The following is an 8,138-nucleotide window of genomic DNA, read 5'->3' as shown; positions in this document are numbered from 1 at the left end:
CAAGCAACACAGTTGGAGCCTCCCTCCTCCCTGGCCGGCAGGGAGGGAGGGAGAGGAGCTGCTTCCTTTGAAACCCGGGAAATTTAAGGGACATCATCAATAAGGGACAGCAGCGGGACACGGCACTGAGATAAGGAACTTTCCCACCAAATAAGGGACGGTTGACAGCTATGGAAAGAAGCCACACAGACACAGACAGACACCCCTTTTTAGGGAGCTTCCCGTTGCCACCCTGTCCGTCGCTGGTTTCCAACTCTGTTTATTAGAAAATTGCGGAACACGGTTTAGAAAAACGGGAGCGAGCTTCGTAGAAAAGAAAAGTGGGGGTCCACGAATGAGAATCCAGTAGAAACAGCACATGGGTGAGACCTCGGCAGGCGCGGAGCCCAACTCTCCCACCCCGCGGGAGGCGTGAAGGAGGGTCTGGGGCAGGGGCTGCTGGCCCCACCCCTCAAATTGTGATGGTGTGATGGGCAGCACCATTGTGATGGGAGAGAGAGCAGAGGAGTGATGTGCAGTCCGGAAATTCAACCTGGGGAGGGAGAGAAAATAGGAAAAGGCCATTAGATCCCGTGATGCTCTAAAATAAATAATAATAACATTAATAATAATAACATTAATAATAATAACATTAATAATAATAATAATAATAATAATAATAATAATAATAATAATTTGTTATTTGTACCCTGCCCATCTGGCTGGGTTTCCCCAGCCACTCTGGGTGGCTTCCAACAGAACACTAAAATACAATGACCTATTAAACATTAAAAGCTTCCCTAAACAAGGCTGCCTTCAGATGTCTTCTAAAACTTTGGTAGTTATTTTTCTCTTTGACACCTGGTGGGAGGGTGTTCCACAGGGAGGGTGTCACCACTGAGAAGGCCCTCTGCTTGGTTCCCTGTAACTTGGCTTCTCGTAGCGAGGGAACTGCCAGAAGGCCCTCGGTGCTGGTCCACAATGTCCGGGCAGAACAATGCGGGCAAAAGTCACGGAAAGCAATTTTTGGGAGACAATGTGAAAATCTTCCCGTATTAAGAATCTGGACTCTCCCTCTCTCCTATAGAGGAGGTGCAATGAAGCTGAATGCTGAAATATTCAGGACAGGTAGCACAACGGAATTCTTCACGGAGCACAAACTATGGAACTCACTGCCACATGAGGCAGTGACGGCCACTGACCTGGATAGCTTTAGAAGAGAATTAGACATGTTCATAGAGGAAGCCGCTATGCTTCTGAACACGAGTTGCTGGAAACCGAAGAGGAGAGTGTGGGATGTGAAACACAAGAGCAGTCAAGTACAACCTTCCTAGAGGGAACATGTTTACGCATGGGGAGGAATGTTTGTCCTCTGCATGTGACTAGACGTGGGCGTGGCCTCTCTTTTTGACTACATGCATCGAAGAAGCAACATCTGCTTAGCCAAAGATGCTCTCTTGGCCTCCAGCCAAGAGAGGACAAAGGGACTGTCTCCTTAGGAGATAGTTTCCAGGTGTATGTTACTTTTCTAAGGTAAGTCTGCCTTCTGGAATCCAACTGTGAACAGAATGTGAGTGAGTAAACTCTTTTTATACTTTTATAGAAGACTGTGTCGTGTCTTATCTTTTATGAGGGAATAAGGGGGAAATACCAGAACAGTTATTATAGAGGCTTTAGCGAGCCTGAGCAAACGCATCCGCTGAGTTTAAAAAGGGGAATGTTACTCTGCTAAATTGTGAACTTGTTAACACAAGTTGGAAAGGCTATAATCAAACAATATATCGTCTCCTGCATCCCTGAACATTCCCACACGTTTTAGGTTTTCGTTGCTCTGAATCTAGATCCCAGAAGGCAGACTTAGCTTAGAAAAGTAACATACACCTGGAAACTATCCCATAAGGAGACAATCCCTCTGTCCTCTCTTGCCAAGAGAGCATCTTTGGCTAAGCAGATGTTGCTTCTTCGATGCATGTAGTCAAAAAGAGAGATGGCTGCCCTGCCCTGTGCTTTTGTCTTTAGCTGCACAGGTGAGGCCACGCCCACCTCTAGTCACATGCAGAGGAAGTCTGTCCCAGCCCAGAAGGAAACAGGAGGTTTACCTGCTGGCTGGACAAACATTCCTCCCCAGGTGTAAACATGTTCACTCTAGGAAGGTTGTACTTGACTGCTCTTGTGTTTCACATCCCACAAAAGCATGCAATGAAACCATTAAAAAGATAAAAAACAAGTTTCTTCGTAAGGGAGCCGTTCCACTCCCTTTTTTTGTTTCGGTCACCCTTTTCTGAGCCTTTGCCAACTCCACAATATCCTTCTTGAGATGAGGCGACCAGAACATTGCCCTCCATATTATTTTGGGCTACCACCAGCCCCAGCTGGCACTTGCCCCGAGGCATTGTGGGAAAAGAAACATGCCACGTAGCACAATATGGCCGACAGAATGGTCAAAGCGGCCCCCGTGCTTTCTACCCACAATGCCATGGGGTGAAGGAACTCCTGGGGCACTGCGTTCAGGGCAGGCTTCGCACTCGGCACCAGAATTGCCCTTCTGTGTTGCACGGCTGCAGAATCACAGAGAACCCAGGCAAACCGATGTGTCGCATTTCGAAAACGGGACCCAAACTCACCTCCCAGCCTCTTTGCGTGGCCCCCCCTGGCAGCCCCAGCTCAGCCCCCGATCCAGTCCACGAAGGCAGGACTTTACTCCTGCTGCTGATTCGCTGCCTGGCGAGAGGCCGGGAGGTTGGAGGGACGCGCAGGAGGGGTGAGCTGCAAGTCCTAGCTCCGATCTGAGGAAAGAAAAAGAGAGAGCGGTTGTTTTAAATCTGGGAGTGGGGTGGTTTAAGTCCCCCTGAGAGACTGTTCCTCGAAAGCCACTTGCCCAGAACTCCAGCACTGGCTACATCATCATCATCATCATCATCATCATCATAATAATAATATATTATTTATACCCCGCCCATCTGGCTGGGCTTCCCCAGCCACTCTGGGTGGCTTCCAACCAAGTATTAAAATACAGTAATACATCAAACATTAAAAGCTTCCCTAAGCAGGGCTGCCTTCAGATGTCTTCTAAAAGTCTCGTAGTTGTTGTTTGACATCTGGTGGGAGGGCGTTCCACAGGGTGGGTGCCACCACCAAGAAGGCCCTCTGCCTGGTTCCCTGTAACTTGGCTTCTTTCCATAGCTGTCAGGTATACTGGACCGAGGCCGTTTAGGGCTTTGGAGGTCAGCACCAACACTTTGAATTGTGCTTGGAAATATACTGGGAGCCAATGTAGGTCACAGAATTGACCTGCGCTTCCATGGACAGCGGTGAGTCCAAAATGACTCCCAGGCTGCGCACCTGGTCCTTCAGGGGCACAGTTACCCCATTCAGGACCAGGGAGTCCTCCACACCCGCCCGCCCCCTGTCCCCCAAAAACAGTACTTCTGTCTTGTCAGGATTCAACCTCAGTCTGTTACTCCTCGGTTAGGAAAAGGAACTTGGCACATGCCCAGAGTTGCCTTAGAAATGTAGAGTTGGACGGGACCCCCAAAGTCGTCTAGACCAACCCTCCTGCCATGCAGCAATCACGGCTGAAGATTTCCTGACAACTCGTAGAATTCTACCGTTCTGTGATTTGTTTGATTTGCTTCAACAAAATCCTTGAAAAACCAATGAATATATTTTAAAATAATTGTTTCCCCCAAAGGATTCTGGGAACTGCAGTTTACCCCCCACAGCGCTATGACTCCCACCCTTAACCAAACTAGAATTCCCAGGATTCTTGGAAGGTAAAATGATATGCTTTAAAAGCATGGCCATCCCATGCCAGCCTCAATGCAGTTTAGCTTTTAACGCGTTCTTCTCTCACGAGGCTCTCTTCTGTTATTTGGGTTATATGGGTAAGATTTAATAAAAAAATACTTTTTCCCTTTTTATTTTAAAGGCCCAAAGGCAGGAGAAGGAAAAGAGCTGCCTGGAGGCAGGCTTGAAACCAGCCCTGGTCTTCCATCCCTCAGTGAATAGAGATGGCTGAAACCTTTTCCATGCCTGCTATATTCAATTACCCTGCAATAGCCCGTCCGCTATTGATTTAGAAGCCAAGAGCGGGGTTGGTCTGGGCACTGAAACTCATATATATATGAGCAGCGAGCGCAATTCTCCACGTACTCTTCTTCATGTGGACAAAATGATGTCACCAACCCACAATGGGGAAAATAAACTCTGATGCTTGCAGAAGTACAATGGATGGATGGCGGCTAACAGATTGAGGTTGAATCCTGACAAGACAGAAGTACTGTTTTGGGGGGACAGGGGGCGGGTAGGTGTGGGGGACTCCCTGGTTCTGAATGGGGTAACTGTGCCCCTGAAGGAGCAGGTGTGCAGCCTGGGAGTCATTTTGGACTCACAGCTGTCCATGGAGGCACAGGTCCATTCTGTATCCGGGGCAGCTGTTCATCATCTCCATCTGGTACGCAGGATGAGACCCTACCTGACCGCAGACTGTCTCGCCAGGGTGGTGCATGCTCTAGTTATCTCCTGCTTGGACTACTGCAATGCGCTCTACATGGGGCTACCTTTGAAGTTGACCCGGAAACTGCAATTAATCCAGAATGCGGCAGCTAGACTGGTGACTGGGAGCGGCCGCCGGGACCACATAACACCGGTCCTGAGAGACCTACATTGGCTCCCAGTACATTTCCGAGCACAATTCAAAGTGTTGGTGCTGACCTTTAAAGCCATAAACAGCCTCGGTCCTGTATACCTGAAGGAGCGTCTCCACCTCCATCATTCTGCCTGGACGCTGAGGTCCAGCTCCGAGCGCCTTCTGGTGGTTCCCTCCCTGTGAGAAGTGAGGTTACAGGGAACCAGGCAGGGGGCCTTCTCGGTAGTGGCACCCGCCCTGTGGAACACCCTCCCACCAGATGTGAAGGAAATAAGCAGCTATCTTCTCTTTAAAAGACATCTGAAGGCAGCCCTGTTTAGGGAACTTTTAAATATTTAATGCTGTATTGTTTTTAACACTTTATTGGGAGCCGCCCAGAGTGGCTGGGGAAACTCAGCCAGATGGGCGGGGTATAAATTATTATTATTATTATTATTATTATTATTATTATTATTATTATTATTATTATTAATTACAACAGCATATTTTAGAGGGAGGAAACTGGGGGGTGGGGGTGGGGAGACCCTATAAATCAGGGGTAAGCAAACTAAGGCCCGGGGGCCGGATCCGGCCCAATCGCCTTCTAAATCCGGCCCGCAGACGGTCCAGGAATCAGCGTGTTTTTACATGAGTAGAATGTGTCCTTTTACTTAAAACGCATCTCTGGGTTATTTGTGGGGCATAGGAATTCGTTCTTTTTTTCCCTTCAAAAATATAGTCCGGCCCCCAGCAAGGTCGGAGGGACAGTGGACCGGCCCCCTGCTGAAAAAGTTTGCTGACACCTGCCCAAGAGGCTCAGTGGTTTAGACCACAGCGCCACCCATGCCCCTCTATCTTAAAATATCCGAAGGACTGTCACATGGAAAACGGACCTGAACCAATGGATTCAAATCATGAGAAAGGGGATTCTGACTACGCTATAGGAATGACTTTCTGCCAGCTGTTCGACGGTCAAATGCCCTCGGAAAGCGGCAGACTCTCCTTCACCGGAGATTTTTAAACAAGGGTTTTGGTGTCCGACTGCCAGGGATTATTTAGCTCTGATTCCTGCATCGCGGGGGGCTGGACTAGATGAGCCTCGGGTCCCCCCCAACTCAGCAGTTCTAAGATTCCAAAATGCATTATCATAGAATCATAGAGTTGGAAGAGACCCCAAGGGCCATCAAGTCCAACCCCCTGCCAAGCAGGAAACACCATCAGAGCACTCCTGACATATGGTTGTCAAGCCTCTGCTTGAAGACCTCCAAAGAAGGAGACTCCACCACACTCCTTGGCAGCAAATTCCACTGTCAAACAGCTCTTACTGTCAGGAAGTTCTTCCTAATGTTTAGGTGGAATCTTCTTTCTTGTAGTTTGGATCCATTGCTCCGTGTCCGCTTCTCTGGAGCAGCAGAAAACAACCTTTCTCCCTCCTCTATATGACATCCTTTTATATATTTGAACATGGCTATCATATCACCCCTTAACCTCCTCTTCTCCAGGCTAAACATGCCCAGCTCCCTTAGCCGTTCCTCAAAAGGCATCGTTTCCAGGCCTTTGACCATTTTGGTTGCCCTCCTCTGGACACGTTCCAGTTTGTCAGTGTCCTTCTTGAACTGTGGTGCCCAGAACTGGACACAGTACTCCAGGTGAGGTCTGACCAGAGCAGAATACAGTGGCACTATTACTTCCCTTGATCTAGATGCTATGCTCCTATTGATGCAGCCCAGAATTGCATTGGCTTTTTTAGCAGCTGCAGACTGCACAATCCTTTAGTCTGCATGCACAGACATGCCCCACTCTGAAATTCAACTTCGGAAGGCTCCAGGGGACTTGATATTGTTAAGAGAAGCGCTGAGATATTGCAAATGGAAATGTCGGCAACAGGATTTGGGCTGCGGATGCTGTTGTTCCAAAGAACTTTATTGGATTTCCCCCAGCCAAGGGTACATCCAGATTAAATTGGTGGAGAGGGAAAGAAGTAGCGTTGTCTATTATTATTGTTTTATTGCATTTCTGTCCCAACTTTTCCTCCGAGTAGCTCAAGGTGGTTTAACGTGGTTCTCCCCTCTCCGCATTTTATCCCCACAACACCCCTGCGAGGTAGACTGGACTGAGAAGCATCAGCCGGACCAAGGTGGTCAATTTCATGTCTGAGGGGGGTGGGATTCGAACCCTGGCCTCCCATGTCCTAGTCCAGGGGTCAGCAAACTTTTTCAGCAGGGGGCCGGTCCACTGTACCTCAGACCTTGTGGGGGGGCCGGACTATTTTTTTTTGGGGGGGGGGGGGAATGAACGAATTTCACCTTTGACTGGACTTAACCATCCAGGGGTCCTTTACCTTTACCTTTTATTTTAAGATATCTGTAGATATTGATGTTCCTCTGGCAGACAGATGTTGCAGGTTTGTGTGGCACATTCTAGCGCAGGATTCCAGTACCATACCCTCCAACATTTCTCTGACGAAAATAGGGACATCCTAAAGGAAAGCGGGGTATTCCCAGATCAAATCAGAAACCAGGACGGCTTCTGTAAATCTGGGACTGTCCCTGGCGGGTTTGGTATGATCTAGTTGAGATTCCTGCAATGCCAGGGGTTGGAATGGATGGCCTTTGGGGGTCCCTAACAACTCTTCAAATCTGTGATTCTGTTACTAGATGGGCCACTGGCCTGACTCATCAGGCTTTGCTTAGGTGCCTAGGATACTGTGGCTGTTTATAACAGGGGTCAGCAAGCTTTTCCAGCCGTGGGCCGGTCCACCGTCCCTCAGACCATGTGGTGGGCTGGACTATATTTTGGAGGGGGGAAAGAACAAATTCCTGTGCCCCACAAATAACCCAGAGATGCATTTTAAATAAAAGGACACATTCTACTCATGTAAAAACACGCTGATTCCTAGACCGTCCACAGGCCGGATTTAGAAGGCGATTGGGCCGCATCCGGACCCCGGGCCTTAGTTTACCTACCCATGTCCTAGTTCAGGGGTGGCAAAGTTTACCAGCCATGGGCTGGATCACTCCCACGGCGGTCGTCCGTGGGCTGGGGCGGTGCAGCGCAACACCGGAAATTGCACCTGCGGATGTTGATGGTGCCGGAAATCGCTTCTGCGCATGCCCAGACAGCGAAAATCACACCTGCACAGAAGCAATTTTTGGTGTCTGGACATGCGCAGACGTGATTTTCGGCGCTGCTCGGCGAGTCCCCACACCACGCTGGGCCGGTTTAGCACAGTGCACGGGGGACTCACCGAGCGGGCGACTCGGTTTGGGGGCGGCTCTTGGGCTAGTAAAACGGTCTTTGTGGGCCGCACCTGGCCCACGGGCCGCACGTTGCTGACCCCTGTCTTAGTCCCACGATCTGACCACTACGACACACAGGCGGGTTTTTTGTTGCCCAGAATAGCAAAACCCTTGCGCACTTGGGGAACATTAAAAATTTTAAAAACTCATCTGTAGAGAATTTACCCCCTTCCGCAGGACAAATACAACTCACCACAACAAATCGGGTTGAACAAAATTCTACGATTCTATGG

The 8,138-nt window shown here is 49.2% G+C and overlaps 1 protein-coding gene across 1 annotated transcript in view; it reads right to left on the bottom strand.

Annotated features, from left to right (window-relative positions):
* Window positions 1-241: 241 nt before the first annotated feature.
* Window positions 242-8,138, bottom strand: part of LOC114603117 (leucine-rich repeat and fibronectin type III domain-containing protein 1-like protein) — a 65,446-nt gene continuing 57,549 nt past the window's right edge. The window contains exons 5-6 of the mRNA XM_077932401.1: window positions 2,604-2,765; window positions 242-532 (exon numbers count right to left, since the gene is read on the bottom strand). The gene's annotated coding sequence lies outside the window, so the exon portion shown is untranslated. The remainder of the gene's footprint in view (window positions 533-2,603; window positions 2,766-8,138) is intronic.

Source organism: Podarcis muralis, chromosome 7 (assembly GCF_964188315.1).
Source record: "Podarcis muralis chromosome 7, rPodMur119.hap1.1, whole genome shotgun sequence".
Classification (NCBI taxonomy): domain Eukaryota; kingdom Metazoa; phylum Chordata; class Lepidosauria; order Squamata; family Lacertidae; genus Podarcis; species Podarcis muralis.
This window is presented reverse-complemented; position numbering and strand designations above follow the sequence as displayed.